A 9,733-nucleotide genomic window follows, 5' to 3' on the forward strand; every position below is an offset into this window, starting at 1 on the left:
CAGCGTTGCCTCACCGCGATTCTTATTATACAGTGTGCAGGTTAAGCTTCGTCATGACTACTCTCTCCTGTCCGCGGACGATTGGTGCGTCGCTTGCTCTGTCTCCACGAAGGGAGGATGCTGGGGAGAAGGCGGTGCTTCAGCTGTGCCCGGATGGTGTTCGACGAAATGGCCGTGAGGTCTACACCTTCCAGGCCTGCCGCACCAACAAGGTTAGCGTACCGTTCCCCATTGTATGAATGCGACTAGAAACTAGTAAGCAGTAACACATAAAATTATTGTTGCCTGTCTGCTGAGTAAATTGAAGATTCAAAGTTATACCCTGATCTTTCCGTGGTGCGCTTTCAGGACCAGTCTATATCAGCGTGGAATCGTACACACATTAGGTGGAATAATTCACACCTCAGATAGTTAGATAGCGGTAATTTTCAGCACGTGCCCTTTCTCTGTTGACAATAAGAAGTTGGCCTATCTGCAACATCCAGCTATTGACTTGCATGGAAGCAAACACCAGCACTCTGCAATTTCCTCCCGCCTCCTGTCTCTATTGGAGTCTTGGACTCGGGGTTAGTGACTAATTACTTAATTAGCGCTCTAAGATTGGGGGAATCCAAGATGGAGCTTGCCATATCTGCAGCTGGTGAACTCGTGAGCCGATTTTTATCTCGTTCCTCGCCAACAAGTACCATTCACACCACACGTACTCGGAAGAGAAGCACGTTGAGAGGCTGCAGCAACTGCTTCTAAGAGCCCACACGGTCATCGAGGAGGCGGACGGGCCATACATCACCAAGTTTAGGATGCTGGCACAGCTCAACGTGCTCGCAGAAGCCATGTACCGAGGCTACTGGGCACTAGGGGCCTTCAGGTACAGGTCACTTCAAGAGACTCCCATGGTGGAGGAGGTTAGCAACTCATCTCCTCCAAAACGTTTTAACACGGTTCATGGCAGTTCTAGAAAGTCAAAGAACAAGGCCCCAAACCTTCTCGAGCTGCAAGGAGCGTTGGAGAGTTTAGAGGATGTAGTTACTAGCATGATGGAGTTTGTTGTTCTCTTGGGTGGATGCGACCGTATGCTACGCAGGCCATACGATGCATATCTTTACAATGACAACATCATGTTCGGAAGACACACCGAAAAGCAGAAGCTCCTGAAATTCATGTTGCAAGACAGCTCTCCCGGGGTAGTGCGCCGGCTGTCCTCCCAATCATCGGTTCTCCTTCGGTCGGGAAGAGGACCCTGGTTGCACATGTATGCAAGGATGAGAGGGTTAGCTCACATTTCTCTTCTATTTTGCACCTGAATGGAGATTCCTTTGGTAGAGTGGCAGACCATGGTAATCGGTTGTCAGGGAAAGTACTAGTAGTTGTTGAGCTTATTTCAGATGTTGACAAAAATCAGGCTGGATTTTTCTGGGGCAGCCCCTTCTCCCCTTCTCCCCTGGTTGTCCCCCGCGGCGGCCGAAGGGGAGAAACCCTTGCCCCGCCTTCCCGCTCCCCCTTCTCCCCTCCCTCCCCTGCCGCCGCCAGCGTGTGCCGCTGGGCAAAGCCCGCACGGTGCCGGCGGCGACCGGCTCTCCCTTAACCGGCGCATGGCGGGCCGTGCGGGCGGCTCCGATTCATGGCGGCGGTGCAACTAGGCGGAGGTCGGCGGGGCCTGGCGCGGTGGTGGCCGGCGACCCGCGTCAGGGGCGTCCTCTCGCACATGGAGGCGGCGGTGGTCGCTGCAGCCGCGCGTGGTGGCCGTGGTGGTGCTTGGCGGCCGGGCTCGATCTGGGCCTGTGCGGGCCGAAGTGGGCCGCGGCTTCGGGGCGTGGTGGCGGCGCGTGGAGCTCAGTCTCCGGCGTGCTGCGTGGGCGCGGCTGCAGTGGTGGTTGGCCGGCAAGGGTGGCCTCCTCCCTCGGGCTCTTGCTGGCCACAGGTGACGCCGGTGGTGGCCGGCGCTCCTCTTCGGCGACGGTGAGGCCGGTGTGGCTTCTTGCCTTTCTGGTGGTGGTCCAAGCCGGCGGTTGCATCTCCGTCCAGCGTCTCCAAGTTCGCCGCTGGCGACATCGGGGGTACGGTGAAGGACCAGGGTGAAAGCCCTGCCCCGGTGCATCCGGTGCGGATCACGACGACGCCTGAGGGCGCCGCTTCCTTCCTGAAGGCGTGATCTTTGGTCCCAACCGTGCCTTCCCTCTCCTCTTGGTGCCAGGGGAAACCCTATGTCCGGTCATTCGGGCAAGGCGGCGGCGGCGCCACGGCGTCGTTCTCTTCTTGAAGACGTTGTCGAGGCTTCATGGGGAGAGGCCGATGTGTATTTGGAGGCGGGGCATTGTGATGCGCTGCTGGTGTTGGCTGCTGGCCAGGGCAGGGGGCGTCGAGGCGCTATGTACGACATGGTGGATGCAACCAGCTCTGCTGCTTCTCCAATTCCGAACGATCCTGCCTTCTCCTCGCCGACTCTTCTAGGCTCATGAGGGGAGGTACGTTGGTCCGGGCTGCCTTGGAGTCGCGAGCGTGCTATGGTGGTGTCTCGCTTGGTTCGTGACGCGGTTCGGTGGCTCCATGCTCCATCTCCTCACCTCTTTTGGTAGGATGTTGGGGGCGGGTGGCTCTCATCGGGTCGTTTGTAGCGGGGTGTTGTAAGCCGCTTGGCTATGTATCGTCTTGGGTGTGTGTGGAGTTGTTTCGGCCATCGGCCTCTTCTTCTATGTGATTGGTACGTCTTCCAGGACGTATTCTCGAAAAAAAAAGATGTTGACAAAAAAGATTGGGACATGTTTTATTCCACCATGGCAAGAATGGACAGTGGGAGCAAGGTGATCATCCTCAGCCGGTGTAAAAATTCTGACAAACTGGGAACTGTAAATCCAATGTTCCTCAACACCCTGTCATACGAGGAGTTCAGCTACCTCTTCAAGACACTCACATTTGGGAGCGTGGACCCGGCACAGTACCCGAAGTTAGCATGGATAGCAGACGAACTGGCCAGGGAGTTGCAGTCGGACTGATAGCTCGTTGCTGCAAATTTGCTCACGGACGTAATGTGAAGGAATCTAAATCTCCATTTCTGGCTATGTGTGTTGAGCAGGATGAGAAGAGTGGTCAAGAGAAACTTCTCCATGTTTGGGGAGCACCCGAAGTTCCTCGTCCAGAGATGCCACCAGATAGATGTTTGCATCCTTCTTCTCCAGTCTGCATCGTGCCTTCTTGTGCCAGTGGGAGCAGCCAAACAGAAGTCACAGTAGAAAGGGAATCGCTGCCAAAGGTGAGGCTATGGGATCTGGTGATGGATCCTGGAGTTAGGCCAGATGGGTAATTCAATATTGTTACATGGGAATCAAGGTTGCCACCTTACAATTCATATATTCATTTCGTTCCAAGTGGTGCTTCAGGTGTGGCTGAAGATACTCCTCTGGCTGGGAAGAAACGTCCAGCAGTGCATTTGTAAGGCCTTTTGATTCAAAGCATTCCTATCGGGATTTTTTCGGTTAGAATCTTTATTGCTCCATCTGTTTGTAAATACACAAAGTTTTAGATATTGACACAGTTTCCAGTATGGATCTTCAACCGTAATCTTAATACATATATATCAACAGAAACTAATGAAATTTATATTACGGAAAATTATGATTTTCAAATCTCTAGTACGTTTTTTTCTGTGGATTCAGTTTAAAAAAAAAAAGTTTGTTCCTACTACTCATTAGCTGAGCAAATAAAAGGCTCGAAGTCACCATCCATGACCAATCTAGATCAGCGTGGAATGGCACGTGCCCTTTCCCCGTTGCCAATACAAAGTTGGTCTATGTCTTTGTTTTTTTTTAAAGTTGGTCTATGCCCAACAACCGGCTATTTACTTGCTTGGCAGGAAACGCCAGCAGCCTGCTACTTCCTCCTGCCTCCCACCCTCCCTTGAACTCCATGATTGCTTAGAATTTAGAACTCTAAGATAATTTGATTGGAGGAATTCAAGATGGAGCTTGCCATATCTGCAGCAACAAGTGAAATTGTGAGCCGATTCCTCTCCTTACTCATCAACAAGTATCACTCAAGCCACACATATTCTAAAGAGAAGCTGCTGAAGAGGTTGGAGCAACTGCTCCTGAGGGCTGGCACAGTCGTCGAAGAGGCGGACGGGCGATACATCACAAACTCCGGGATGCTGGAACAGCTCAACATGCTCGCAAAGGCCCTGTACCGAGGCTACTGGGCACTAGGGGCGTTCAGGTACAGGTCACTCGAAGAGACTCCCCTGAAGGAGGAGGAGGAGGTTAGCAACTCATCTCCTCCCAAACGTCTTCGCATGTTTCATGGCAGTGCTAGACAGAAGAATGCAACATACCTTCTCGAACTGCAAGGTGCGTTGGAGAGCTTAGAGGATGCCGTCTCTAGCATGAAGGAGTTTGTCGTTATTTTGGTTGGATGCGACCGTATGCTGCGTCGACCATACGACACATATCTTTACAACGACAACATCATGTTTGGACGCCATGCTGAAAAGCAAAAGCTCCTGAACTTCTTGTTGCAGCACGGCTCTCCCGGTGGTGCACCGGCTGTCATCCCGGTCATTGGTGGTCCTGCTGTTGGCAAGAGGACTCTTGTTGCCCATGTATGCAACGATGAGAGGGTTAGATCACACTTCTCCTCGATTTTGCACCTGAATGGGGATTCATTTTGTAGAATCGCAGACCACAACAATCTCTTGTCAGGGAAAGTATTGTTAGTTATTGAGCTTATTGCCCATGTTGACCAGGAGGTCTCGGCCAAGTTTTGTTCAACCCTGGAAAGCATGGACAGTGGAAGCAAGGTGATCATTGTTAGCCGGTCTAAAAGTTCAGAGAAACTGGGAACATTCAAGCCAATCTTCCTCAACACCCTGCCATACGAGGAGTTCAGCTACCTCTTCAAGACACTCGCATTCGGGAGCGTGGACCCGGCACAACACCCGCAGTTAGCACGGATAGCAGACGAGGTGGCCAGGGAGATGCAGTCTGATTGGTCGCTTGTTGCTGCTAACTTGCTCGCTGACGTGATGCGAAGGAATCTTAATATCCATTTCTGGCTCTCCATGTTGAGCAGGATGAGAAGATTTGTTGAGAGGAACTTCTCCATGTTCGGGGAGCACCCACGGTTGCTCGTTCTGAGGCGCCATCAGATAGATGCTAGAGACTTCTTCTTGCATCCTTCTTCTCCACTCCTCATCCTACCGTCTTGTACCACTGGCAGCAGCCGAACTGAGATTACAGAGGAAAGGCAACTGCTACCGAACGTGAGGCTTGGGGATCTGATGGCGGATCCTGGAGCAAGGCCACAAGGGGATTTCAACATCGTTAGATGGGAATCAAGGGTGCCACCTTACACTTCATTTATTCATTTCGTTCCAAATCGTGCCCCAAGTGTGGCTGAAGACACTCCTCTGTCTGGGAGGAAGCGCATGTCCATTTGATTCAAAGGGTTTTCTGCAGGGATTTTGTAGTAATCGAATCTTTATTGCTCCATCCGTTTGTAAATTGTAACTAGAGTAAGTTTTAGACATTGACACAGTTTTCAGTATGTATCTTTAACGGATGAAGCTCGGTAATCACATGGGTATGTGAGCACGCCCCCACGAAACGACACGTGTCTAACGGCGTTAGCCCTTGCCGTGAGGTGCTGAGGTGGAAAGGAGGAGCCAGACACGATTAGCGGGATGAGAGGATTTGGTCAATGGCCATCAAGGGGATAAGGACCCGTTTCTTCTCCTTCGCGGGCCGCGTCGTCCGCACCCGGCGACCAACATCCCCCAGGTCGTCTGCAGCAACGCCGGGGCCGAGCTCGTCGTCGCCGACGCCGTCGTGCCCCTCGCCACTGCCGACATCGCGCGCGTCGACCGGTCGCTGAGCCTCATCCAGACCCCCTCCATCTTGCTCACCGTCGCCACCAACCACCTCCTCGCTGACGGCAGGGCGTTCATCCTTCCTGATTCCGAGCGCCCGGTGCACGAGCTCGCCGTAGGAGAGCACGCGGCAGCGCGCCGAGAGCGCTCGCTGACCATCGGCGACATTTAGCAGCTGTGGTACAAGAGGAATTGGAGAGAGAAACAAATCGCTGCTAGCCCCGCTCTTCCTCCAGCTCGATTTCCCGTCTACTAGCTCTCAATTTCCCTTCCCTTCACTTGATTTGAGCTGTCGATTTGCCGTCGTGGCCACGCCCGACGCCGATTTGAGCTCTCGATTACCGTTTCTGGAGGATATGCGGCAGCCGCCGCTGCTCTCCAATTGAAGAACCAGGTCCATGGCGTCCCTCTGTCTCCCATTTATCCAGCATCAGTGGCGGAAATCCCTCCCGAATCCGGGCAGGAGATGAGGGTGGAGGGCTGCTGGAATCCATGCGAGCCACTACATCTGGTCCCACTCCAGCGACGCTACCTCTGGTGAGAGAATCAACCCGGGACACGCGGGGCCGTCGGCGCCGATGAGCGGCAGCTCGTCGTGCTCCCCGCCGTTGGAGTCGGCAGCGTCGTCTTCCACCTCGCCCAAGAACGAGTCCTGTTTTGTGAGATTCTTGGCGCGGGAGCTTAGGGAGGTAGGCGGAGAAGCGGGAGCGGAGCCCGGCGCGGGAGCGGAGGGGAGGAGAGGGCGGCGAGGAGGTCCTCGGCGGCGGCCTCCATCGCCGATTGGGGAGAGCTCGGGTAGGGCGTCACGGGGTGAGGAGCGCGGTCCACGGCGGCGAGGCCCAGGCTCGTGGGCGGAATCGAGCCTGCCGTGCTCGATGCAGGCGAAATCGGATTAGGATTTCACAGCGCGCTTGATCTCCGTTAGCACTCCGCGAATCTAAAAGCAAATCAACGGTATCTAGGGGGTGCGCACGTACCCCTCTGAACACCAAATCCACTCTTGTATCTTTAATCGTCATCGTAATACATAGATAGATATATAGATATAGATATATTAAAGTTGTACACTTTGACATTTAGTTCTTTTGAGGGAAGCATCAGAATCAGGTTCTCCCCACCGTTTGTGATTTTATTACCCTCGAAGTGACTAGGCAGTCAGTCCATACAAAGATTTACAATGCGACAGAAATCAGCATGGGGACGGGGAGAGAAAATAGATAACAAATTTTTTTTAGATAAAAGGCATACATATGCCCAACTTTAAATTAATAAAGCCTGGAGAGTTCGACACAACCACCAATACGAGTACAAGTGCTGCGGTATACAGCTTAGCCAAAATAAAACACGACAAGCTACGAGCGCCCTGAGTACAGCAAAGAGCGATAATAGGCACTAAGCTACTATGACGGTAGGTAAAGAGGCTGGCAGCAATCTTCCCCTTAGATCGCTCCAGAGCACATTTCCAGAAAAGGGGTCTCCGCCAAAAGCATCAGGGATTCCATCTTGTCGTGACATAGATCTCCCGCAGTTGATTGATCATCGAGCAAATCCCAGCTTGGTCCCTAGTCTTGGAGTTTATACTCCACAGCTGCAAGAAAATCATAGTCTTAAATATAATAGCAGAAGGATGATTAATGATTTTTTCTCTCAATCGTCATTTTATTGCGGGCTTGCCACAATGCCCAAGACTGGGCCAAAAACAGCAACCAGAGCCATCTGCGCGAGGCCCCGACCAAGCTAGATAGGATATGATGAAACTGCGCGAAATTAGACGGATTCCAATTGCAGCCAACCAGTTGTCTTAACACCCTCCAAGCAAACCTAGCTAGCGAGCATTTGAAGAAGATATGAGACGCATCCTCAAATTTGCCACATAAGGCGCATGACCCATCCGACGGGCCTGTCGAATCACTTTATGGCTGCTGGAGGGTAACTTATCTAAGGCGAGCTGCCAGGAGAAAATTTTGATTTTAAGCGGGACAGCCGGCAGACCAGAGGTCTTTGTGGTATAGCACTGTCACCCCTTGCGACAGTTTGGTGTACATGGACTTCACCGAGAAGAGCCCGGAGCTGTTTAGGTGCTAGGAGACTTGGTCGCCCCCACCAACCAAGGTCATATCTGCCACCAGCCGGCGAAGCTCCCTCCACTGGTCCATACCGTGCGGATCCAGCGAGCAGCGGAGGCGTACGGCTAACTCCTCGTTCATGAAGGACTGTGCCACTAGCACATTTGGGTCTTCGCAGATGGCAAACAGCGAATCTAACCAGAACCTAGTGCGGGCTCCATTGTGCACCGAGAGCTTCGTCCCCAAGGCAAAGTAGTGCTTGATTTTATGAATGCTTTTCCAAAACGGAGAGCCACCTTGTCCTGTCCCGGCAAAAATGTTGTCGGCGTCTGTATATTTAACTCATATGATCTTGGCCCAGATAGCATCATCTTCATGGTACAGACGCCAAACCCACTTAAGCATAAGGGCAATATTCATCTTCTTGGTGTTTAGTAGACCTGGACCCCATGTCTTTTGGTCTACACACCGTGGGCCAGTTGACCAGATGGTATTTTCGTTTATTTCCTGACCCCTCCCAAAAGAACTTAGCGTGGCTAGAGTCGAATTTGGCGTGGATACCGTCATGGGCATCGGGGGTCTCCGCCTAGTCAAAATAGCCGTTTGTAATAGTTGCCTTGTGGCCTATATTAACACGTGATTCGATGGGAGACAAACCAATCGGTTCCACATAATCATAATAAACATGACTATATATTATGTTCATTTTAAAATCGGTTAGTGGGAATATCATTTAGTATGCTACGAAAGGTTGTTATACTTGACATGCACATCTTCTAAGAGCTCTAAGCTCCCAGTATTGGGAGCGATTCTGGTGGTTCTGCCGGTCGCTGTTGTGGGCCCCGCTTGGAGGGGTGTTTGCGTTGCATTTTTCCGTTTGGTGATGGGCTGTGATTTGGGCCAGCGCGTGCGTGTCGTTGCCATAACGTGTCGGCGAGGTCAAGCGGTTGCGGGTCGGTTCGAGGTTGCTTTGACCGTGGGTTCGTTCTTCCTTCGATATTCTTGGCTACGGCGGAACTTCTCCTCGCGTAGCAACGATCTCCTACTGCAGTCACTCCCCCACCGCCCCCACCCACCGCGAATACTTTCTAGCGTTGTGCTAGCCATAGCCATACCGGTGCCGGTGCCCCGGATCGATGTGGAGGCCTGGCCGTGCGACACCGCAACAGCGATTCACATCCCACGTAGAGGAAAATCTTCATCACTGCTGGCGTCTCTGGCCGCCGTTGGAGATGCGGTTGGGCGAGAGAGGCAACGAGCAGCGAATGGACGATGAAGGCCACCTGTCCTGCAGGAGATGAACGAGCTGCGGAGCCGGTGAGCAGACGCTTCTCATCTTCTCTGATGCAAAGTTGATTCAGTTGTATTGCACGGTTCAGATACCTTATTTTGTTCTTGGCGCTCCTTTACTAAAACACTATTACTATATATGCTTCCGATTGATGATGCAGAGGGATAGTCGATGCCTTGACATGTGATCCTCGACTAATAACCTGCCTTAGTCTTAATTATTTCACATTGAACGTTTTTTGATATTTTACTTAAACCACGGTAGATTGGTAGAGATCTCTTATCTCAATTCAATACTGGACCGCTAGAAGTCTGAATTTGCCTCCAAATTACATGGAAATCACGGTGGATTGGTACAGATCTCTTATCCCAATTCAATACTGGAGCGCTAGAAGTCTGAATTTGCCTCCAAATTACATGGAATGTTCATTCTAATATCGTAAGAAAAGTTATTTGGTTTCTTCCATCCATGAATGAAGGTAAACGCACAGAGAAATTTGATTTCCTGTGCCTCTTGCTC

The sequence above is a fragment of the Lolium rigidum genome, chromosome 4, assembly GCF_022539505.1.
Source record: "Lolium rigidum isolate FL_2022 chromosome 4, APGP_CSIRO_Lrig_0.1, whole genome shotgun sequence".
Lineage (NCBI taxonomy): Eukaryota > Viridiplantae > Streptophyta > Magnoliopsida > Poales > Poaceae > Lolium > Lolium rigidum.